Below are 26,496 nucleotides of genomic sequence, written 5' to 3' on the forward strand. Positions count from 1 at the left end.
TGCCATACTGGAACAGACCAAAGGTCCATCAAGCCCAGCATCCTGTTTCCAACAGTGGCCAATCCAGGTCACATACCTGGCAAGATCCCCCAAAAAAGTACAGAACATTATATGCTGCTTATCCCAGAAATATTTTCCCCAAGTCCAATTTAATAATGGTCTATGGACTTTTCCTTTAGGAAGCCGTCAAAACCTTTTTTAAACTCTGCTAAGCTAACTGCCTTTACCACATTCTCTAGCAACGAATTCCAGAGTTCAAGTACACGTTGAGTGAAGAAAAAATGTCTCCGATTCATTTTAAATTTACTACATTGTAGCTTCATCGCATGCCCCCTAGTCCTAGTATTTTTGGAAAGCGTAAACAGACGCTTCACATCTACCTGTTCCACTCCACTCATTATTTTATAGACCTCTATCATATCCCCCCTCAGCTGTCTTTACTCCAAGCTGAAGAGCCCCAGCCGCTTTAGCTTTTCCTCATAGGGAAGTCGTCCCATTCCATTTATCATTTTCGTCACCCTTCTCTGCACCTTTTCTAATTCCACTATCTTTTTTACGATGCGGCAACCAGAATTGAACACAATATTTGAGGTGCGGTCGCACCATGGAGCTATACAAAGGCATTATAACATCCTCATTTTGTTTTCAATTCCTTTCCTAATAATACCTAACATTCTATTTGCTTTCTTTGCCGTAGCAGCACACTGAGCAGAAGGTTTCAACGTATCATCGACGACACCTAGATCCCTTTCTTAGTTGGTGATTCCTAACGTGGAACCTTGCATGACATAGCTATAATTCAGGTTCCTCTTTCCCACATGCATCACTTTGAACTTGCTCACATTAAATGTCATCTGCCATTTAGACAACCAGACTCGTAAGATCCTCCTGTAATTTTTCACAATCCTCTTGCGATTTAACTACTTTGAATAACTTTGTGTCGTCAGCAAATTTAATTACCTCACTAGTTACCCCCATCTCTAGGTAATTTAGAAATACGTTAAAAAACAGCGGTCCCAGCACAGACCCCTGGGGAACTCCACTAACTACCCTTCTCCATTGAGAATCAGACCATTTAACCCTACTCTCTGTTTTTTATCCTTTCACCAGTTTTTAATCCACAATAGGACACTACCTCCTAACCCATAACTCTCCAATTTCCTCTGGAGTCTTTCATGAGGTACTCTCTCAAACACTTTCTGATAATCCAAATACACAATATCAACCGGCTCACCTTTATCCACATGTTTGTTCACCCCTTCAAAGAAATGTAATAGATTGGTGAGGCAAGATTTCCCTTCACTAAATCCATGTTGGCTTTGTCTCATTAATCCATGCTTTTGAATATGCTCTGTAATTTTGTTCTTTATAACAGTCTCTACCATTCTGCCCGGCACCGATGTACGACTCACCGGTCTATAATTTCCTGGATCTACTCTGGAACCTTTTTTAAAAATCGGCGTTACACTGGTCACCCTACAATATTCCGGTACCACACTTGATTTTAAGGATAAATTAGACAAAATAAAACATGGAAAAGAAAATAAGATGATACCTTTTTTACTAATAAAAAAGGTATCATCTTATTTTCTTTTCCATGTTTTATTTCTATTGATTACCTTTAAAAGTGGACTAACATGGTTACCACACCTCTCTACTAAAGGATAAATTACATAATAATAACAATAGTTCTGCAAGTTCATTTTTCAGTTCTATCAGTACTCTGGGATGAATACCATCCAATCCAGGAGATTTGCTACTCTTCAGTTTGTCAAATTGCCCCATTACATCCTCTAGGTCTATAGAAATTTCATTAAGTTTCTCTGACTCGTCAGCTTTGAATACCATTTCTGGCACCGGTATCTCTCCCAAATCCTTCTCGGTGAAGACCGAAGCAAAGAATTAATTTAATCTCTCAACTATGGCTTTGTCTTCCCTGATCGCCACTTTTACCCCTCAGTCATCTAGCGGTCCAACTGATTATTTTGCTGGCTTCCTGCTTTTAATATACCTAAAAAAAATTTTACTATGTGTTTTTGCCTCCAACGCAATCTTTTTTTCAAAGTCCCTCTTTGCCTTCCTTATCAGCGCTTTGCATTTGACTTGACATTCCTTATGCTGTTTCTTATTATTTTCAGTTGGTTCCTTCTTCCATTTTCTGAAGGATTTTCTTTTAGCTCTAATTGCTTCCTTCACCTCACTTTTTAACTATGCTGGCTGTTGTTTGGTCTTCTGTCCAAATATATTTGGCCTGGGCTTCCAGGATGGTGTTTTTGAACAGCATCTATGCCTGATGTAAATTTTTGTCCCGCGAAGCGACTCCAAGTTTTTTTTTCACTGTTCTCCTCATTTTATCATAGTCTCCTTTTTTTAAAGTTAAACGCTAACATATTGGATTTCCTGTGTACAATTACTTCAAAGCTAATATGAAATTTGATATTATGATCACTGTTATCATTACCTCCCGCACTAGATCATGCGCTCCACTAAGGACTAGGTCTAGAATTTTTCCTTCTCTCATCAGCTCCTGTACCAGCTGCGCCATAAAGCAGTCCTTGATTTCGTCAAGGAATTTTACCTCCTTAGCATGCCTCGATGTTACATTTACCCAGTCATTATTGGGGTAATTGAAATCACCCATTATTATTATGTTGCCCAGTTTGCTTCCCTAATTTCCTTTAACATTTCTAAATCCATCTGTTCATCCTTGCCAGGCGGACGGTAGTACAATCCTATCACTATCCTTTTCCCCTTTACACATAGAATTTCAATCCATAGGGATTCCAAGATGTGTTTTGTTTCCTGCAGAACTTTCAATCTATTTGATTCAAGGCTCTCATTAACATACAATGCTACCCCTCCACCAATTCGATCCACCCTATCACTACGATATAATTTGTACCCCGTTATAACAGTGTCCCACTAGTTATCCTCCATCCACTAGGTCTCAGAGATGCCTATTACATCTATATTTTCATTTAATGCACTATATTCTAACTTTCCCATCTTATTTCTTAGGCTCCTGGCATTCGCATATAGATATTTCAAACTATGTTTGTTGTTCCTATTTAAATCATGTTCAGTACTTGACAGTATTAATTTGCAATCTTTTGTCTGATTTTTTTTTTTTAATTTTAAATATTTTTTTATTGATGATTCAACACTGCTAACAAAATTACAAAATTTCGATTTCTCCTCCATTCAATCTTATAACATAGATCTAAACATTAACACTTTACTCCGTCATCAATAGTTTTACATTTATATATGACCCCCTCCCCCCTAACCCTAATCCCCCCCCCCCCCGCTCCTTCCTAACATTCCCAGCCCTTATTCAGGTGCAATGATTAAGAATTACATGCAAGTGTGCCCATTCATCTGCTGATGAATTATATTTTCCCCAACAGCGATCAGTCAACTTTTTCATTGAGGATATCACCCCTAGTTTCATTATCCAATTGTGTATAGTGGGGCCCTCTTTCTGCTTCCAATTTAAAGCTATGGTCTGATTTTTATTTAAGGACACCTGATCTACTACGATCTCTTTTGCAACCTCACTATCGGGATACCCTATCTTCCCTGTTTTGGTGATATCTTTAAAAGTTACCTGATCCCAACCCTTGCGCTTTTGAGTGACTGTCGGCCTTCCCCCAAGGTTGTAGTTTAAAAGCTGCTCTATCTCCTTTTTAAATGCTGATGCCAGCAGCCTGGCCCCACCCTGGTTAAGGTGGAGCCCATCCTTTCGGAATAGGTTCCCCCTTCCCCAGAATGTTTCCCAGTTCCTAACAAATCTAAAACCCTCCTCCATGCACCATCATCTCATCCACGAATTGAGACTCCAGAGCTCTGCCTGTCTCTTGGACCCTGTGCGTGGAACGGGTAGCACTTCAGAAAATGCTACCCTAGAGGTTCTGGATTTGAGCTTTCTACCTAGGAGTCTAAATTTGGCTTTCAGAACCTCTCTCAAACATTTTCCTATGTCACTGCTACCCACATGTACCAAGACAGCCGGCTCCTCCCCAGCACTATGTAAAATCCTATCTAGGCGACGCCTTCATGTAAACAGGAAGTCGCAACCCTGCAGGCAAACAACTCATATTTAACAGCCTGGGGGGGTGGGCTAGCTGGCTGAAGGAGAATGAGGGAAAGGTGCTTAACCCATGGGGAAGTGGTGGAGGAAGAGGGGAAGAGAGAGAGGGGTGCAGGACCTGCAGGGGGTGGGGGACAGAAGTGATGTCACACCATAGGGACAGCTGGGGAGAAAAGGGGGAGAGCACAAGCATGAGATAGATGTTGGATTGCAGGGGATGCAAGAGAGGGAGGAGATACAGATACACAAAATCTTGATGCTGTGCTCCTTCCCAGGTTGTGTAGGCAGCTAACTGCCCTGACCAAGCTTCTACACAACCCCGGAAGGAGCAGGGTATCAGGATTTGTGTAGCTGCATCAAATGGCTGCCAGGCTGAGCTTCCTGCAGCTCATTTCCCCTCCAAGACAGACAGAAAAACAGGAGTGGAGGAGAGGAGTGAGTGTGACAGGACAATGCTGGGCTACAAGTATAGGTGGAGAAAGAGGAGATCCTGGGCTACAAGGGTTTAGGAGGGAAGATTGAGGGGAGATGCCTAGCATGGCAGAACCATGTGATAGAGACCATGGGGGTTCTCAAGTAGATCAGCGAGTGGAGGATGGTGAAGGTAGGAGAGCTAGAGGGTAAGAGGAGGAAATTGAAAGTTGATAGGTGGGTGAAATATAGGTGGAGCACTGAAGAGTGAGGGTGAAATTTTAGTGGGCAGACAGAACAGAGAAAGAGGATACCTGTCAGATAGATTAAGTGAGGGAATGGAAAAAAAAACAAAAACCTGTCCTCTGTATTAAATTGTACAGCGCTGCATAACCCTGGTAGCGCTTTATAAATGTTAAGTAGTAGTAGTAAAATAGAAAGTGGAGAAAGGTCAAATGGTCAGCACCCACTGGAAAGAGAGCAAAACACAAGACAAGAAAGCAGAAAAAAGAAACTGGGACCGACATTCTTGGAAAAATTAAATGCCTAGATCTCAAAGGTAGGGGGAAAAAAGGAGTTTTATTTTGAATTTATTAGGTGGAATATGTTATCTTTGGGAAGTGTGAATCACGGAACTCTCTGCATTTTATTGGAAATTCATTTCTGTTTTATTTCTCTTATGTTGTGGCACCTGCCTAGCTTGACTTCTTGGGGTTCCCCAGTTCTATTTTTGTCTTTATATTTTTATTTCTAATTTGTGATCCCTTGTTTTGTATTTGGTGAGGTTCTATTTATGTTTTAGGTGTGACTGAGATATGGTATTCTGTTTGCAAATAGTTTCTGTGTAGAACTCTGTGGCAGTCCACTTGTTCTAATTTACCAGTAGTAGATGTACTGGTGTTCTAGGACCCGATGTAATATTTGTAGTGCTGCCTATTTATAGGAAGGATTCATAGAAATTAATATCACTGTAGCACGGTAGGTCTGCTGCATATATATTACGATATTTTCAGGTTTTATATTATTTCACAATGTGCCTGGTAGTGGAGACATTTATGTTGCATTACTCAGACGGCTTGAGAATCATAATACATAGAAACTCACATGATATTTTTTGTTTGATAACTTCTATGGAGAAAATACGCTAGTTATGACTTGCATCTGTTGTGGGGGGGGGGGGGGTTTCTTATGACTATAAACATGTTCTGCATTCACAAGAATGTCCATACTGTATCAGACCAAAGGTCTGTGAGGGTCATGCATGATGCATGTCATGTATGCAAGCACTGCCTATTGGGTGTGTCCTGACTGAAAAAAAGGTTGAGAACTACTGCTTTAGAACAAACTGCCTACTCCCTTTACAAATTTTTCATTTTAAAGTTAAGATGTATTGTAGACCATGTATTCCAATACATCACATACCATGCATGTACAATATGCTCTATGACAGTTTGCACAAATGAGAAAAAGTGTTCTGAGGAATCGGGATACATTCTCATATGTGGATGATGTCATCTGAGAAGTTCTGAGAGAAGAGCACATTCCTCTGGTAAATGAACATTATTTTGCTCTGTGCTTTGGCAATTTAAAGACTGGTGTTTAAAACAGGAGTTGTAGGTTATTGATAAAGACAGAATAAAAAAAAACAAACTTTATTAACTAGTCTCCATACCCTTTTCCCCATAGTTTTAGAACTTGAAATTTCTGCCACATAGCATTAACAGACACCCTCTAGAAATTAGGGAAGCTAACAAAATGAGCAGTACACTGGGTTAGATGGACCATTGGTCTGGCCTAGTATGGCTATTCTTATGTTATGCTACAGCTGCACTAATGACTCTTCTGGTGTCCAGAACAGTTTTTAAAACGTTCAGGGTCAAAAAAGTACCTCAGATAATTCCTGATTTTACCATGCATTTACATGGAAATTTGAAAATAAAAGGAAAAAGAAAAAAAAATTAAGATCTTGATATAAAGCAAGAAAATTTCCAAAGTTGATGACATTCTCTTGTTAAATCTGGAAAGGCTCAAATATGCTGACCCAGAACAAAACTTGAGAATTACAGAAGAATTTCATTAGGTCTACATCTTGAGAAAACAAAAGAAACTGTAAGTGGCTCTATTAGCAGTTTCTATAACAGACTGCTTCAACAAAGCTGTTAAATACAGATTATCTGGAGATATAATTATAGCACTTTTTTTTAAATCTTCCACAGTACTACTACTAATCATTTCTAGTACTCCTTCAGCCTTGGGCATAGTAGATATTATATGGTGATATCCCAGATTAAACACATATGGAGTTTTTGAAATTCTCCAGGAGTTTGCCCCATAACCTTTGGGAAATTCAAAACTGTAGATTAAGATTCCTGTGCCCATTCTCAAATTGCTCCAACTGTCTGTCTTATAACAGCATTCTCTCCTTTAATGTACACAATATATTTTTCAACCAACTCCACTCAATTCTGTATTCCTGCTCTCGTCACACTGACTAAGCCAGTCTTTCAACATTCTTTGCCACTACAGAAACATCTCTTACACAAGAATTAATAGAAGTATTAAGTCTTACCAATGAAGATCGGACAAATTCCAGAGTTATAATACATGATTGACTCAGTTCTGGTAGATCAACAGAAACTGAAGTGGCTCCAACATATTCTCCACCACTTCTGAACCTGATATTAGATTAGCTACTGCACAATACTTGAGCACCGTTATCTCCTCTCTCCCCCACTGCAATCACAGATCCTCAAATTGGCATTCCCTTGTGAGCAGACCCTTCCACTTTGGTGTTTTGGCTGACCTCATTGGTCAGCACTGACAATTCTGCTGCATCACCGGAACTTTTGTACCACCGCTCCATTGTGGGATGGAGGTGGGAAGTGACACTTCCTCTCCCAGCGATGCTGATGCTCCTTAACTCAGCTCCTGATTCAGAGTAGAGGGGCTGGGGGGCATCACAAAACCCCCTCCCTTTTAAGGCAGTAAGCAAAAACTCCAAAGAAAAAAAAACTTTTAGATCAACGCTCACACCAGCTAGTATGCTGCCATCCTGTTTGTCCCCAGACTGCCTATAAATTACTCAGATCATGTATAATCCAAGTAAAATTATTTCAACCTTGAAATACTGCAAATCTGCAGAACAGTTAATATGTATGCAAGCATCCAAAATAATCTGTTTATAATCTACTGATACATTAAACAGAGTGCCCAGAACACCTTGCCTTTAGAACCACAAGTAGTACTACATTTATGCTTTGGATTTGCTTTAGTCAATTCAAAGGCAAAACTGTTAAAGCATTTAATACAGCCAAAATATGCACACCACAAATCTACCTAAAAGACAGAGTTTAGATGGTTGTACAAAATCTGGGAAACTGATGGCATCATTCCATAAATATTAGAGCTGTACCAAATAGCATATTTTACTATGCCGAATATGAATATGAAAATTATTATGGGCATTGAGCTTTAACATAACAAATAACAAAAGAAACAACGTGGAATCAGATATCAAGTTTATTTCAGTAGGATTTAGCGCAGTAGAGCCCCAGATTATTCGTATTTGAATTTAAATCACTACTGAGTTGAATACAAATAATGCACTCTGAGGATCATTTGGGACCGAACCAAATTGAATATGAATATTCAGTACACCCCTAATAAATGACAAAAAGCGAAGACATTTACCTGTAGCAGGCAGTCTTGCATCCTTGTCTGATAAGGATGAATAGGTATAAGGTTAAACACAGTCAAAGAGCTTTTCTCCAAGAAAGGAGAACTTCTCTAAGGCTGAAGTGTAGTCCCCTCCCTAGGGGCAGGGGCCAGGATTACACAAGTTCTGCAGAACTGTCTGCAAACAGAGTATCACGTTGGGTATCTTGTTCAAGGAAATTGCGAGATGTGAATATGTGGACTGAAGACCAGATTGCAGCTTTGCAAATCTCTTCTATAGAGGCTGATCTCAACTGGGCCTCCGATGCCACCATGGCTTTGACATTATGACCCACAAAAGTCTGGGCTTAAGTGAAAAATACAATCTGCCAGCCAATTAGAGATGGTGCATTTCCCCAATGGTGACCTCCATCCTGTTGGGATCAAAAGAAATAAAAAGGTGTAATGGGTCAGTTCAGCAAGCTGAAGAGTAGTAAATCACCGGGACCTGATGGTATTCATCCCAGAGTATTAATAGAACTAAAAAATGAACTTGCGGAGCTACTGTTAGAAATATGCAATCTGTCCCTAAAATCGAGTGTAGTACCGGAAGACTGGAGGGTAGCCAATGTTACTCCGATTTTTAAGAAGGGTTCCAGAGGAGATCCGGGAAATTATAGACCGGTGAGTCTGACGTCGGTGCCGGGCAAGATGGTGGAGGCTATTATTAAGAATAAAATTGCAGAGCATATACAAAAACATGGACTGATGAGACAAAGTCAGCACGGATTTAGTGAAGGGAAGTCTTGCCTCACCAATCTAATGCATTTTTTTGAGGGGGTAAGCAAACATGTGGACAATGGGGAGCCGGTTGATATTGTATATCTGGATTTTCAGAAGGCGTTTGACAAAGTGCCGCACGAAAGACTCCTGAAGAAATTGCAGAGTCATGGAATCGGAGGTAGGGTATTATTATGGATTAAGAACTGGTTGAAAGATAGGAAGCAGAGAGTAGGATTGCGTGGCCAGTATTCTCAGTGGAGGAGGGTAGTTAGTGGGGTCCCGCAGGGGTCTGTGCTGGGTCCGTTGCTTTTTAATGTATTTATAAATGACCTAGAGATGGGAATAACTAGTGAGGTAATTAAATTCGCCGATGACACAAAATTATTCAGGGTCGTCAAGTCGCAGGAGGAATGTGAACGATTACAGGAGGACCTTGCGAGACTGGGAGAATGGGCGTGCAAGTGGCAGATGAAGTTCAATGTTGACAAGTGCAAAGTGATGCATGTGGGTAAGAGGAACCCGAATTATAGCTACGTCTTGCAAGGTTCCGCGTTAGGAGTTACGGATCAAGAAAGGGATCTGGGTGTCGTCGTCGATGATACGCTGAAACCTTCTGCTCAGTGTGCTGCTGCGGCTAGGAAAGCGAATAGAATGTTGGGTGTTATTAGGAAGGGTATGGAGTCCAGGTGTGCGGATGTTATAATGCCATTGTATCGCTCCATGGTGCGACCGCACCTGGAGTATTGTGTTCAGTACTGGTCTCCGTATCTCAAAAAAGATATAGTAGAATTGGAAAAGGTACAGCGAAGGGCGACGAAAATGATAGTGGGGATGGGACGACTTTCCTATGAAGAGAGGCTGAGAAGGCTAGGGCTTTTCAGCTTGGAGAAGAGACGGCTGAGGGGAGATATGATAGAAGTGTATAAAATAATGAGTGGAATGGATCGGGTGGATGTGAAGCGACTGTTCACGCTATCCAAAAATACTAGGACTAGAGGGCATGAGTTGAAGCTACAGTGTGGTAAATTTAAAACGAATCGGAGAAAAATTTTCTTCACCCAATGTGTAATTAGACTCTGGAATTCGTTGCCGGAGAACGTGGTACGGGCGGTTAGCTTGACGGAGTTTAAAAAGGGGTTAGATAGATTCCTAAAGGACAAGTCCATAGACCGCTATTAAATGGACTTGGAAAAATTCCGCATTTTTAGGTATAACTTGTCTGGAATGTTTTTACGTTTGGGGAGCGTGCCAGGTGCCCTTGACCTGGATTGGCCACTGTCGGTGACAGGATGCTGGGCTAGATGGACCTTTGGTCTTTCCCAGTATGGCACTACTTATGTACTTATGTACTTATGATTGTCTGTAGGGCCTAGTCCGCTCCAAGTAAAAGGCCAATACTTGCTTGGAGTCCAAGATGTGCAATGCGCTTTCACTAGGAGGTTTGGGAAAGAATGTTGGAAGGACGATAGACTGATTTGGATGGAATTCCAACACAACCTTAGGCAGGAACATAGGATGTGTGTGCAGATCTACTCTGTTATGAAGAAAGTTTGTGTAAGGCGGATCCGTTACTAAGGCCTGAAGCTCACCGACCCTGTAAGCTGAAGTAACAGCCACCAAAAACAAGACCTTCCAGATTAAGAAATTCAGTGAACAGGAATCTAGTGGCTCAAAAGGAGCTTTCATAAGCTGGGTGAGGATGACGCTGAGGTTCCATGACACAGGCAGAGGTTTGACAGGGGGCTTTATCAAAAACAAACCTCTCATGAAGCAAAGGAGGTCCAGATATGATGGTAAGTACTAACTGCACCGAGGTGAACCCTTATAGAGTTCGTCTTAAAACCAGACTCAGAGGAGCAGAAGGTATTGATTGCTTGTTACTCGTACCTGGGTAGGTTACATACCTGGCTCTTTACTCCCATCTCTAGGAAAGGCCAAGAAATCCACACACACCGCTGATTGCTATACACATATATACCTAAGGCGAGAGCCCCACATCTCAATCAGTGAATTCACATGGGACTCTCACAGCTACACTCAGGCTCCTTGCTCTTTTATTGAAAAACATTATAGCATGGATTAATCGGACAGCAGGTTTACATCACAAATCATGGGACACAAACTCTGAAAAATCATTTGTTAGGTTCTATTCTGCTTACATTACATTATATTCTGCTTATCAGCAAAGTTCAACAACAACCTTACCAAGTCCAGTAAAGTCCCTGGTTATTATATGATTTACAAGAATAAGGTACTCTGTTTAGAACTAGCCAACATTATGTACTGCTTATATCTGCAATGTTCTTAAGGGTCAGGGGGTTACAAAAGGCTGCACAGATGTACATAAACAACCTAGTTTCTTGTTAATTTCTGTTTGCATAGGTTCATTTTGGTACTTTCCAACATCTGCTTTGGTTCTTAGTTGCAAGGTACAGCTTACACAACTTGCTGAGACAATACATGTCCCATTTCATATCTTATTCTTTTATTCCATTATTTAACCCTTGATACTCCTGGGGTACACCATTATTTTCATATATATTCTTAATATCATCAGTATTCAAGCAGGGTCTGTGTAGGGCAGATGGCAAAACTACTCCATTTGAAAGAGTAACACCTCAATGTAATTAAACTCGAATTCGCTGCCAGAGAATGTAGTAAAAGCAGTTAGCTTGGCGAGGTTTAAAAAAAGATTTGTACAGCTTCCTAAAAGTCCATAAGCCATTATTAAAATGGACTTGGGGAAAATCCACTGCTTATTTCTAGGACAAACAGCATAGAATGTATTGTACTGTTTTGGGATCTTGCCCGGTACTTGTAACCTGGATTGGCCACTGTTGGCAACAGGATGCAGGATTTAATGGACCGTCCCAGAATCTTTCTTGGAAGCCAGCAAGACCCTGGAGATACCCTCTGGATGATGCAAGGAAGCAAATTCTAAGTTCTCAACATCCAGACTGTGAGGGTCAAAGATTGAGGTTGGGATGGAGCAGGAGATCCCTCATTCTGCATTATGAGGGTCGGAAACACTCCAATTTTCAAGGTTCTTTAGAGAATAATTCCAGAAGAGGAAACTAGATCTGTCTGGGCCAATATGGGGTCATCAGAATCATGGCTCCCCAGTCTTGCTCAAGTTTCAGCAAAGTCTTCCCCACAAGAGGGATGGGAGGATATGCATACAGAAAGCTGTTCCCCCAATGTAGAGAAGACACTCAATGCTAGTCTGTCGTGTGCTCCGAGTCTGGAACAGTACTGAGGGACTTTGTGATTGTACAGTGGCAGAGAGATCTACCCGGGGGGGGGGGGGGGGGGGGTGCCCCACACTAAGAAAATTTTGCAAGCAACGCCCATGCTGAGCCACCACTCATACGGTTGCATGACCCTGCTCAGTCTGTCGGGCAGGCTATTGGATTTACCCGCCAGATACATGCTCTGAGAACTATCCTGTCGTGGACAGCCCACTGTCACATTTGGACGGCCTCTTGACACAGATGGTATGATCTAGTACACCCCATGCTTGTTGGTGTAATATATTGCACCTGATTGTCAATTTGAATGAGTACAATTCTGTTGAACAGCCGATCACTGAAAGCATTTAGAGCATTCCAGACTGCCCGGAGCTTCATAAGGTTGATGTGAAGATTTATCTCCGTAGCTGACCAAGCAGCTCAACTGTGAAGCTCATCTAAATGAACCTCCCATCTGACGGGAGATGCATCCATCGTCAGAACCTTCTGGGACTGCAAAATTTGGAATAGGAGTCCCATAGTCACATTGGATTGAAGTGTCCACTAGTGTACGAATTGTACCAATTTGGGTGTCACTTGGATGACATCTGCTAGGTTCTCTGAGGCTCGACACCACTGGGAAGCTAGGGTCCACTGGGCAGTTCTCATGTGGAGGTGTGTCATGGGAGGACATGTGGCCTAGCAACCTCAACATCTGCCAGGCTGTGACCTGCTGGCTGGTTGGAACTCGGCTGGCAATTGTGACAAGAGCATCCGCCCTTGGCACAGGGAGAAAAGCTTGCGCCAGATGTATCTAACAGGGCTCCAATGAACTCCAATCGCTGAACCGGGAGAAGATAGCACTTGAGTAACAAACCCTAGTTACTTTAGCACCCAAGTAGTTCTCCGCATGGACTCCTGAGCATTGTCCTTTGACGTGCTCTTCACCAGCCAATCGTCCAGGTAGGGAAATACATGGACTCCCAGTCTTCACAGTGATGCTGAAACTACCGCTAGACATTTGGTGAAAACCTTGGGAGCTGACGCCAAAAGGCAGCACGCAATACTGAAAGTAATGTGTTCCCAGCCGAAACCTGAGAATTTAACTAACTCAGATTCTATCCTAAATACTTCCAATTTGAAAGGGCCATTAGTGTCAGATTTAGCTTTTTATTTTCAGGATAAGATTTGACAATTTAGACTTCAATTACCTGCTAGTGTTAATACTGATTTTTCTACTACATCCAAGTTGTTAATGAAATTTGCAAAATCGTTTTGTCAGTTGAACAGTTGCCCACCTTATGTATTTAAAACTCCTTCTGTAAAATTTCTGGACCCGCTGATTGGGTAAATTTTCATTTACAAAAAGGTTTATTTCCATCTATGGGGAATGAAATTGTTCTTACTCCCATCCCAAAGAATCCTAAGGCTAGTCTTGTCGAGGTTAAAAACTATAGACCTGTAGCCTCCAATCCCTTATTTATTAAGGTAATAGAAGGACATGTCACGGAATGCTTGATATATTATACTCACTATCATGAGTTGCTCCACAATACCCAATCCGGTTTTAGAAAACTATAGCACGAGACAGTAATTGGTATGCTAAATGCACAGGGGAAACAAACGTGGAGTAGAGGGTCAATGTGCTGTTTTACAATTTGATCTATCCAGCGCATCTGACCTGGTTGGTTGGGAGATTTTAATTTATATGTGCCATCAATGTGGAATACAAGCTAAAGCTCTCACTTGGTTGCAAGGCTTCCTGACAAAAAGTTATAGTGTTAAGAAAGATGGGGTACTGTCTGAAAAATGGGAAACTGCAAATGGTGTGCCCCAGGGATCACCGCTATCCCCGTTATTTAAAGTACTGATGAGATCATTGGGCATGTATTAGATAAATTCCATTTTGCACATTATATCTATGTGGATGGCATCATTGTCTTTCTCCCATGTTCTTCAACTTGCGCTGAAACGTTATCACGTATAAAATTATGTCTGCCTATAATAGGTTCTTGAAGAAAACTTACTATATTTTAAGGAAACGGAATTAAGAAACTTTTTGAACCTGACATGTCTAGATTATTTGTGCATTAGTGTTAGCCAGATTTGATTATTGCAATTAAGCACTAACTGGCAGCTCCTTGAAATTAGATCGATTGCAGGTCATGCAAAATATGGCAGACTTATTTATGGCAACACATTATGATTCAGTAAAAGATTATCTGAAATTACACTGGCTAACAATTAAAGAACTTATCAAATTAAAAGTATGTATGATGATATTTAAGATTCTGTCAGGAGTAGCCCCTTTGTACATGGACTTAGTAATCCTCCATAGATCTCAGACACATTAATTTTTCTTACAATTTCCTAAGGTTACTACTAAAAAAAAAAAAAAAAAAAAAAAAAAAAAAGATTTTTTTGCCACTTTTCCTTACCAGATGGCCTCTTTCTGGAACTCTACCTCAAGTTCTGCGATGTTTTTCACAATATACTATATTTAGAAAGAACCTGAAAACTTATCTGTTCCTGCGAACTATGTCTTAATTGTGGTACTTTTTGGTTCTTGTTTTTCACTTGTTTGAATTTGTAATTCCCAGAAGGTTGCATCCAATTTCTTTGATTCTGTAAACCACTTTGAACTGATAAGGCTAGGGCTATAAAATGTTATATAACACATTTCCTGCGATCTGAAAGTATCGGGATATATGTGTAGGCATCCTTTAATTCCAGAGAGCACAGCCAATCCTGAGCCTGAACCACTGGGAGAAGGCTATCCAGGGAAACCATCCTGAACTTTTCTTTGACCAGGAATCTGTTCAGTGCCCTGAGGTCTATGATGGGACGCATCCCCCCCCCCCCGTCTTCTTTGGGACAAGAAAATACTGGAATAGAATCCCTTCCCTTCTTCCCCTGGTGGAACGGGCTCGACCGCATGGGAATTTAGAAAAGCAGAGAGTTCCTCTGCAAGTACCTCCCTGTGCTGAAAGCTGAAACCAGATGCTCTTGGTGGGCAATTTGGTGGTCTCTGATGCCAATGTAAGGCGTAACTGAGACAGACTACTTGAAGAACCCACTGGTTGGAGGTTGCAAGGGGCCACCTTTCATGGGAAAAAACAAACTCAGCCGCCTTTCCTCTCCCCAACCCACCAGTAGGTCATCTAGAACTGTCACTTTTATGGCAGCTATACTCTGCTAGAGTCAATCAAAAACTCATCCCGCGTTTTGACTGGGGAGCCGGCTGGGCCTTAGGCACATGCTGTTGATGAGAACGAGCACACTGGGGCTGGGTCTGCTAAGGAGGACAGAAGACGTTTACCTTTGCCTTTGAAGTAGTAGGGACCTCTCTTTGATTTGCCCGAAAACCTCCTGGATGAGAAGGGTGTATAAGGCATCCAGCAGGAGAGTGTCAATGGTATCTGTGTTTTTTTGATAAGGTCCGTGACCACCTTCACCTTCTCTCCATAAAAAGATTATCCCCTCAACACATGGCATCCACCAATCTCTGCTGGATCGCGGGGTCCAAGTCAAACACGCAGCCATGAGAGTCTGCACACCACCATACTTTGGGCAGAAATCCTGGATGCCACAAGTATCATTAGTGTCCCTGACCAGGAATTTACAACACACCTTCTGCTGTTTGGCCAGCAAGCAAAGAGGATCTGGACTGCTCTGATGGAACAGAATCCGCCATCAGTCATACTGTGCATCAGGGTTCTGCAAGCAGAGGCTCATGTAGAGCTGGTATGACTGTATATGGGATATGAGAACCGAGGACAGATACATTTTCCACCCAAAGGAATCCAGAGTTTGAGCTTCTCTGTCTAGGGGTCCCGAACTTCTGGCTCGTTTGAGCGTAGATTCCAGTACTAGGGAATGAGGAGGCATCTGTGGCTTAGCAAACCCAGGGGAACTCTGGATCTGATACATGGTGTCAATCTTCTTGGGGAGGACAGGGACCAACAGAGGGGACTCCCAAGTTCTTCACCTGAACATCACACAAGATCTTGTGAAGCAAGACAGCCACAGCCTCTTTAGGAGGAGTGTCATAGTCCAGGACCTCAAACATCTCAGCCTGGGCTTGTCCTCCATCTCCAAATAAACTGGAACGGCAGCCACCATTTCTTTCACAAAAGCTGGGAAGGAGAGGCTCTCAGGTGGAGATTTTCATCCCTCATCTACTGGGGTCTGATGGGATAGGACTCCTCCTATGAGAAGTTCCTTGGATCTTCATCAGATGCCATAAGCGTTCTGTATGTTTCAGCACAAAAAAAAACAAAACTTCATGGGAGAGCTGAAACTCAGCCTCCTTAAGTATGAGGAATCAAATCCTTGCCTGGAATAGCGTCAAGACAGGCTCCACCCTCGACATTGAGGGGGTACCCACATGGGTGGCTGTGGATGACAGTACCACACACAACCCCTGCACTGGTAACCTCAGGCTGAGAGCCCTGCAAGGCAGCAGGTAGAAGCATGGCTGGCGCAAGCACCCTGCTGCCAATGCACGGCTGAAGAATCCCTGCCAAGTGCTCCTAGAGGATAGCCCGGATATGCTTATTGAGGGTCGAAATCAGAAAAGGCTGGATGTCGGTTCAGAGACAGCCTGAAGTGCCGGCGTTGACTCAAGTACCTGGTCCTGGCTACATGGGGATCCCAATGCAGGCACCTCCTTGATAGACAGGGAGTGCTCCTCTAGGTGTCAACGCTTCTCATGTACCAGATCCCTCTGTGCCCCGGTGATCCTGGCACCAGGCGTTGAAGGGGATCGATGCTTGTGCTTTTTGGGTTTTACCTGATGCCTAGCATCACCACCCCTCGGTGCCTACAAGGCCGATATTGAATCCTCACGTCGTCTCGGTGTCGGGTTCAATGCTGACTAGTCCTAGGGGCCCTGCAAAGCGGACAAGTATCGAGCAAGTTTCCACTATTTTATTGATGATCTGCTCGATACACGCCCACTCCCAGCATCAGAAATGGGTCCCCAATGCAAATGCCGACAGACATCGACAATTCAGTCCCAGCCCCAAAAATTCTCTCTCTCCTAGTCTTTCTGGATAACTGTGTTCTTTTCTGCATATGCAAGCAAAACAGTTGGTAGAGCTATGGTCTAGCCCCAAACACTGGATACACCAGGAATGGGCGTCAGCCCCAGAGACGGTCCGATTGCACCGAGCACAGCACTTGAAGCCACTGGGAACCTCTGATAACATGGAACGGAAAACAGCTATGGCCAAATCAAACGACTTGATGGTAAAAGAAAAGGAGTATAGATCCTGGCTGAAGCTCAGGCCTAAGAGGGCCTAAGGAGCCCAAGAAAAATAAAGGAAACAAAAATCTACTAAACCTATAAGGGAAGGAGAGAAATATCCCGAAAAGGGAAAAAGAATAAGCAGGTAAAGTTCAAAGGACAAAAAAAAAATAAAATAAAAAAAGATCAGACACTGTGAGGAGCCACGAGCACCAATGTTCTCTCCTCACCACAGATGAAGAGAGACTGATGGTCCTGCACTCTCATGGTAGGCGAAAAGGCACTCGCATAAGCTCTTAAAGGTATAGTATGCACCTAAGTGTGAAAATAACATGGCCTGCTTGCCCTCAGAGAATATGTAAATATATAGTATCCTGTCTTTGTTTTTATGCGAGTCTATCTGCTACCATTTACTACATTACTAGGTTAAGACAACTCCTCTGCCATTTCAAGGCAGTATTAAGTTCATTCTGGTTGTAAAAACATGTTTTGCTTGGTAAATTTGTAATGAACTTATTGCTCTTTCTCCTCTGAAATACTGGGGATCCTGTAAGAAGCTATGCAGAAGTACAATATACATTATGATAAGATATACTCCCTAGCTTACAGATTATTTTTTGAGCATAAGTGGACTTATTTCCTTCTGCCATTGCAGGGCAGAATAAAGGCAGCCCAATATAATTCTACACTGTAGTTTAAACAGTGGTTGTATTCCTACAGCCTTCTTCTAAAGTTTAAGCATGTGTGAAATTTGTTATTGGGATGCAAATCTTGTAAATACGTTTAGGCGGTAATGCTGCTGTCTCCTTTACAGATATAATTTATGTTTCCACTATTTTATTGGTGACGGTATAAGGTAAACACACTTTTTGTAAAAAAAAAATAGATACAAAAAGTCAAAGATCACCACTCATAGGAGAAAAATAAAGGATACGATAAGTCATCAAACTTTTAACAATATTATATCATTCAATTCTCAAACTCCCCCATCCCAACCCTTTGAAAAAAAAAAAAAAAAAAAGGCCACTCCGCTCCCCCCCTAACGAAATTATAGAGAGATCAAGGTTCTTATAGGCTCCCAGAGCTCACCATGCTTGAGGGCTCTCAACTACAAGAGGCTCCTCCCCAAGACACCCAAACTCAACCCACCTAATCCTTGACCACTCATGGACACAATTGATTTAACAGAGAACTACATCCTGAAGATGATAAAACAGAAAGATAAGATTCCCAAATAAGCAGATCTCTCTGCATGAGCTTGGGAGAGAAAGAGGCATCCCGAGCTTCCCAAAGGGCTAATGTATGCACCTGGTTCCTCCATCCCCATAAAGAAGGGCTATCTCCTGAAACCCAAACCTGTAAGATAAGAGCTATAAACCTCAACTTGCGAAATAAAAAGACATTTCTCTTTCCCACCTACAGTTCCCAGCAGCTACCGCTCCCAATAAACAAACCCGCGGGGTCAATAGGTTCATGGCAGTCACAAAAAAAAAAATCATCAATTAATTCACTCCAAAAGGCCTGTACCTTCGGACAGCTCCACAGAGAATTAAAAAAAAAAAAAAAAAAAAAAAAAGAGTTTTCCTCTGCAGAACATTTAAGACACTGCACACTGGGCATAAGGCCCACGTGGAAAAGATGTAATTTGGAAAAGTAAAACCCGTGTATAATTCTAAAATGTGTTTTACAGATATAATTTAAAAACTAAATATGAAAAATGGGCACTTTGCGCATTATTAGCTATCTAGACAATTTAATTTTTTATGTACTTACTGACCCTGCTTCTGTCACACCCCAGTTTTAAAATGCTCGAGTCCCCTCTTCAGTTATTGCTGCTTCTCATGTCTGTATAGGCTCTGATGAGAAGCAAAACCGCAGTGCTAGATTCACCGAGGCTGGCAACAGCGAATGAGGAGCAGCTTTCAAAAACTCTACAGGATTCCTCAAACACAAAATATACACCTCCACAAAAGAGGGGAACTAATAGTTTGGCCCACCAGCTGAATTATGTTAAGAAATGGGAGTGAGGTTGTTTGGTAATAACCAGTGCTTGTTTTTTGTGCCGATACAGCATACCGACACCTTTTTTGTGCGGTCCGGCTCACCTGCCTGCTCCCTTCCATTCGTGCACCTGGCCGTGCTCCCTGCGTTGCAAAACTTTTGTTTACCCAAAGTTGCGACGAACTGGCAGTGAAAGCAGCAGGCAGGCAGGCTCGCCTCATCGTCACTCGCTTCACTTCCCTCTCAGTGCGTCCCGCCCTCCTCCGATATAATTTCCTTTCCGCGAGGGCAGGACGCGCTGAAAGGGAAGGGAAGCGAGCGACGAGGAGGCGAGCTTGCCTGCTGCTTTCACTGCCAGTTCGCCGCAAATTCGGTAAACAAAAAAGTTTTGCAACACAGGGAGCACAGCCATGTACACGAACGGAAGGGAGCAGGCAAGTGAGGGCGGGCAGGTGGGGCGAGTCAGTGGACATGGAAGGATAGGGGGCAAAAGAGAATCGCTGGACATGGATGGGATGGGAGGGCAGAGGAGAGAGGAGACATGGAGGGGAGGGCAGAGATGAGAGGAGACATGGAGGGGAGGGGAGAGGAGAGAGGAGACATGAGACATGGAGGGGAGGGCAGAGGAGAGAGGAGACATGGAGGGGAGGGCAGGGCAGAGGAGAGAGGAGACATACTGGACATGGAGGGGAGGGCAGAGGAGAGAGGAGACAGAGGCATATTTTCAAAGCACTTAGCCTTCCAAAGTTCCATAGGTTTCTATGGAACTTTGGAAGGCTAAGTGCTTTGAAAATATGCCTAATACTGGACATGGAGGGGAGGACAGAGGAGAAAGGAGACATGTTGGACATGGATGGGAGGGGAGGGCAGGGAAGGGAGGAGAATCGCTAGACATGGATGGGAGGGCAGAGGAGAGAGGAGACATGCTGGACATGGATGGAGAGGAGAGCAGGAGATAGAGAAGTGCTGGACATGGATGGATGGAGGGGTTGGCGGTGAGAGAGAAAATGCTGGACTTGGATGGAGGAGAGGGGAGAGAGAATTATTGCTTTATATGGATACAGGGGAGGGAACAGAGAGGAGAAATGCTGCACATGGATGGAGGGGAGGAGAAAGGAGAAGTGCTGAACATGGATGGAGGAAAGGAAGGAAAGAAAAAAAAAAAAAAAAAAGAAGATGCACATGGATAGAGATGAGGGAAAGGGAAGAGAAGAGAAAAACTGCACACGGATGGAGAAATTAGGCAAAAGCTGGATCCACGTTATACCTTCTCCAGTCAATTCCACGGAGGAGGACCCAGCTTTTACTTATGGATGTAGGGGCCAAGAAATGAAGAAAGGAGGAAAGTAAAGAAATAAACAGAAAGGAAACCCTGGAAACTGAGTTAAGAGAAAAGAGCAGCAGAATCAGAGACTGGGACCAATATGGATAGAAAAACAAAGTCACCAGACAACAAAGGTAGAAAAAATCATTTTATTTTCATTTTAGTGTTTGGAATATGTTCAATTTGAGAATTTACATCTGCTGTCTTATTTTGCATTGGGTATGCTGGAGCTGTAATAGCTTACAGAAATTATTTATAATGAAAAAAAAAAAATCACAAGTTATTTTTTTTTCTTCTATACTAGTATAATATTTTCAAAGATGTCTGTTTATATGTGCCATGGCTGGTATAAGGGGTGTGGCTATCATAGGGGTGGAGCCATATGTGGTGACCCCGACCATGAGTACCGGCACCTTTTTTTCCTACAAAAAAGCACTGGTAATAACAATGTTAAATCATTATGGTTTCACTTTTGTAATTTAAGCTACGAGATATCAAATAACACTAATATGCGTGTATGTCTAAACTGCTTCAGATCATTAAACAAATTCTGAAGCAACTAGTGTGGCCATTTCAGTAAACTGTTTGGGGGCTGGGCGGAGTTCTCTAGGGCTGGGTTTAGTTCCTGACAGGAGTGTGCTGAGTAACCTAGCTTAACAGATAGGATTCCAGCAGGGATCTTAGCACCACGTGGGAGGAGGGGCTAATTGTATGCAGTCAGGTAAAGACTACATAAAGAGGAGAAAGGGGGCAGACTGCCTGACCTGTGAGCTGAGCAAAAAAAGAAAAAAAATGCTGCTGTTATACTAGGGTGTGTCCTCTTTAAACCTGTCTGTTATCCTATTGCCTAAAAACTAAAATTTGTGCTCTATTTCTGCTGGGTACTTTTTTCTTTTTCTCTGAAACTGTGATTCCTGTGTTTGGGGGCTGGGCTGGGTTTAGTTCCTAACACGAGTGTGCTGAGTAACGTAGCTTAACAGATAGGATTCCAGCATTTTCTGAAATACTACCTGTTCCATGCGCAGGGCCCAAGCGACAGGCAGAGATCCAGAGTCTCAATGCATGGATGAGACGGTGGTGCGGGGATGAGGGTTTTGGATTTGTCAGGAACTGGGCAGCATTCTGGGGAAGGGAGCGCCTATTCCGATCTGATGGGCTTCACCTTAACCAGGGAGGGACCAGGCTGTTGGCGTCAACATTTAAAAAGGAACTAGAACAGCTTTTAAACTAGAAACGGGGGGGGGGGGGGGGGGGGGGGGGGGGGGGGGGGGGGGGGAAGGCCAACAGTCGCTCAAAAGTGCATGGTTCAGGATAAGGTATCTTTTGAGGTTATCACCCAAACAGGGAAGAAAAAGTTCCTTGTAAGTAAGGATGTCAAAGACACCGTAGTGGATCAGATGGCCTTAAATAAAATTAATAATAACCAGACAGAATATAACATTAATAATGCCATGTATTAAACGTGATATAAAACTGAGCAACAAGCATGCATTGAAATGTCTATACACAAATGCAAGCAGCCTGAGACATAAGGTAGGAGAGCTGGAATACATTGCACAAAATGAAAAATTGGATATTATAGGCATCTCTGAGACCTGGTGGAAGGAAGACAACCAGTGGGACACAGTCATAACGGGCTATAAATTATATCGTAGAGATAGGGTAGATAGGATTGGAGGAGGGGTAACACTGTATATTAATGAGAACCTTGACTAAGATAGGCTGCAAATATTGCAGGATACAAAACCCTTATTGGAATCTTTTTGGATCGAAATTGAACGTGAAAAAGGGGGGGGGGGGGGGGGGGGGGGAATGGTGATAGGAGTGTACTACCGTCCACCTGGCCAGGACGAGCAGATGGAAGCAGCAATGCCAAAGGAAATTAGGGAAGCAAATAAAATGGGCAATTTCAATTATCTGGATATAGACTGGGTTAATGTAACATCGGTACAGGCCAGGGAGATAAAATTTCTTGATGAAATCAAGGACAGCTTCATGGAACAGCTGGTTCAGGAGCAGACAAGAGAAGGAAAAATACTAGACTTAGTCCTTAGTGGAGCTCATGATCTAGTGCGGGGGGTAACGGTGCAAGGGCCACTTGATAACAGTGATCATTAATATGATCAGTTTTGATATTGGTTTTGAAGGAAGTGAACTTAGGAAATCAAATACACTAGCGTTTAACTTTAGAAAAGGTGATTATGATAAAATGAGAAAAATGGTGAAAAAAAGACAAAGGAGCAGCTCACAGGGTAAAATACTTGCATCAGGCGTGGATGCTGTTCAAAAACACCATCCTAGAGGTACAGGACAAATATATTCCGCGTATTAGAAAGAGGAAAAAAGACCAAACGTCAGCTGGCGTGGCTAAACAGTAAGGCAAAGGACGCCATTAGAGCCAAATAACAATCCTTCAGAAAATGGAGAAGAGAACCGACTGAAAATAGGAATGCCGAGCATTAGAAGCTAAAATACATAGTAAAAAATGTTTTAGATACATTAAAAGCAGGAAGCCGGCTGGACAGAAGTGGTGTTAAAGGGGCGATCAGGGAAGACATAGCCATGCGGAGAAATTAAATGAATTCTTTGCGTCTGTCTTCGCTGAGGAGGATTTGGGAGGGACACCGGTGCCGGAAAGGGTATTTGAAGCAGGCGAGTCAGAGGAACTAAATGAATTCTCTGTAAACTTAGGAGGATGTAATGGGTCAGTTCTGCAAACTGAAGAGTAGTAAATCACCAAGACCAGATGGTATTCATCCCAGAATATTAACAGAACTGAAAAATGAACTTGTACAGCTACTATTAGTAATATGCAATCTATCCCTAAAATCAGGTGTGGTGCCAAAGACTGGAGGGTAGCCAATGTTATGCCGATTTTTTAAAAAGGTTCCAGAGGAGATCCGTGAAATTATAGACCGGTGAGTCTGACGTCAGTACCAGGCAAAATGGTAAGAGGCTTTTATCCTATATAATAATTCTCACCTCCAACGTTCTGTCTTGCCTGGGACCGTGGCTCCCTCGGAGTTGGTCTGCTAGGCTCCGTAGATCAGACTGACGTCAGTGGCTGCATTATGACGTGATCACAGGTGAGAAAAAAACCCCACACAGCTGATCGAATCCCATGAACTGGCACACGCCCAGCACCGCCAAATAGCTGGTCCACGCCGCTCCAACGCCACCGACCGCCCAAATCCCCACTGGAGGGACCTCTCCGCTTCCTCACGCCGCCCCTGCACCTGCTCCTCTTGCGGCCGACAACTCTGGTCCGGACCGCCCCTTCTCTCTTCAAGCGGCTGCAAAAATGCCACCGACGCTCCGGCCACCTTCCCCAGATCACCGCTGCGGGAACGCGTCCAGGCACGGCCCCAAATCGCCGCCCGCACTTACCTCCCAACTCAGCCCGATATGGCCAGGATCGCTGCCCCAGCTGAGATACTACCTCAGCTCTGCACCAGCCTTGCCAAAGAAACCCCGCTGCGGACACCAGCCCCCACTTCTTCCACCTCCCAGAACACCCCAGCAACAGCGCCCCAGGTAAAAAAATTAATGAATATAACCTTGCTAGCGCCCGTTTCCTTTAAAACAGAAACGGGTATTTTTTACTAGTTAAGAATAAAATTACAGAGCACATACAAAAACACGGGCTGACGAGACAAAGTCAGCACGGATTTAGTGAAGGGAAGTCTTGACTCACCAATCTACTGCATTTTTTTGAGGGGATGAACAAACAAGTGGACAATGGGGAGCCGGTGGATACTATGTATCTGGATTTTCAGAAGGCGTTTGACAAAGTGCCTCATGAAAGACTCCAGAGGAAACTGGAGAGTCATGGGATCGGAGGTAGGGTATTACTATGTATTAAGAGTTGGTTGAAAGATAGGAAGCAGAGAGTAGGATTGAATGGTCAGTATTCTCAGTGGAGAAGGGTAGTTAGTGGGGTCCCGCAGGGGTCTGTGCTGGGACCACTGCTTTTTAACATATTTATAAATGACCTAGAGATGGGAGTAACTAGTGAGGTAATTAAATTCGCAGACGGCACAAAGTTATTCAGGGTTGTCAAGTCGCAGGAGGTGTGAGAAAGATTACAGGAGGACCTCGCGAGATTGGGGGATTGGGCGTCCAAGTGGCAGATAGAAGTTCAATGTTGACAAGTGTAAAGTGATGCATGTGGGTAAGAGGAACCCGAACTAGGGGGTACCTTTCTCCACTCTTTTTTGGAGTGCTCGAGCCTATCTATCTGGAATGAGGCATTTCAAATAATACACCAGGTCACTCACAAGCAGATAGAGTGGGACTATACAACATTACTACTGGGAGATCAAACTCTTTTGTTGACACAGGGCCTATTGCAACCATACAGGAGATTCACATATATGACATTACTGCTAGTCAAAAAGACTATTTTGCAATTTTGGACCTCCGCTGAGAGTGTACCAATTGAAGCCTGGAAGACCAGGATGCAGGAAGTCGGCAAATATGAAAGCCGGATCTATGCCAAATCTCTAAAAACCATAAACAAGCAATATTCGAAGGTGTGGACAGATTGTTTACAGCAGTTAGGGTAAAGAGGGAAGGTGGCGGGGATGGTATGGGAGGGAAGGAGGCAGGGTGTTTTTCTGAAGTGACTGGTGTGAGAAGGAATGGGAGGGAATGGGATGTTTGAGATGAATGGATAGGGGGTATTTTAAAAAGCCGACACGTTTATGACATTACAAAACCTAAGTTGTTAAATCTTTGTTTATTATTGGATGCTGTTCAGGCTATCTACTGTATGGAATTGCTTTTGATACTACCTGCAACATTGTAGATGGGCCTATGTATCGCATTGGTGACAATAAAAATTAATTAAAAAAAAAAAAAGAGGAACCCGAACTACAACTATGTCATGCAAGGTTCTGCGCTAGCAGTCACAGACCTAGAAAGGGATCTGGAAGTCATCGTTGATAAGACGTTGAAAACTTCTGCTCAGTGTGCTGCGGCGGCTAAGAAAGCACACAGAATGTTGAGTATTATTAGGAAAGGGATGGAAAACAAACACAAGGATATTATAATGCTGTTGTATCGCTCCATGGTGCGACCACACCTCGAATATTGTGTCCAATTCTGGTCGCCGCATCTCAAAAAAAAGATATAAAGGAATTGGAGAAGGTGCAGAGAAGGGCGACAAAAATGATAAAAGGGATGGAACGACTTCCCTATGAGGAAAGGCTGAGAAGGTTAGGGCTCCTCAGCTTGGAGAAAAGGCGGCTGATGGGTGATATGATAGAAGTCTACAAGATAATGAGCGGAGTAAAGCGGACAGATGTGAAGCGTTTGTTTACACTTTCAAACAATAGAACCAGGGGACACAAGATGAAGCTAGAATATGGTAGCGTGTAGTTGGACTCTGGGACTCGTTGCAGGAGAATGCAGTGACAGCAGCTGGTCTTACGGAGTTTAAGGGGGGTTTGGACAGATTCCTGAAGGAAAAGTCCATTGAACATTATTAAAAATATATATATATATATATTTTTTTTTTTTTTTGGGGGGGGGGGGGGGGGGGGGGGGGGGGGGGGTTGCTGGGTTTCTTGAAGCCTGGATTGGCCGCTGTTGGAGACAGGATGTTGGGCTTGATAGACCCTTGGTCTTTTCCCAGTATGGCACTGCTTTATGTGCTTATATGATCACTTATCAGTCTAAATTAATGGTTCTCAACCAAGTCCTTGGGACATACCTACGCCAGTCAGGTTTTCAGGATACTCACAATGAATAAAAGAGA

At 43.0% G+C, this 26,496-nt stretch overlaps 1 protein-coding gene across 2 annotated transcripts in view; it reads right to left on the minus strand.

The window, feature by feature from the left end:
• The window catches only part of JOSD1 (Josephin domain containing 1), a 53,469-nt gene that overhangs the window by 11,716 nt on the left and 15,257 nt on the right, over positions 1-26,496 (minus strand). The window lies entirely within an intron of this gene.

Source organism: Microcaecilia unicolor, chromosome 1, assembly GCF_901765095.1.
Source record: "Microcaecilia unicolor chromosome 1, aMicUni1.1, whole genome shotgun sequence".
Taxonomy (NCBI): domain Eukaryota; kingdom Metazoa; phylum Chordata; class Amphibia; order Gymnophiona; family Siphonopidae; genus Microcaecilia; species Microcaecilia unicolor.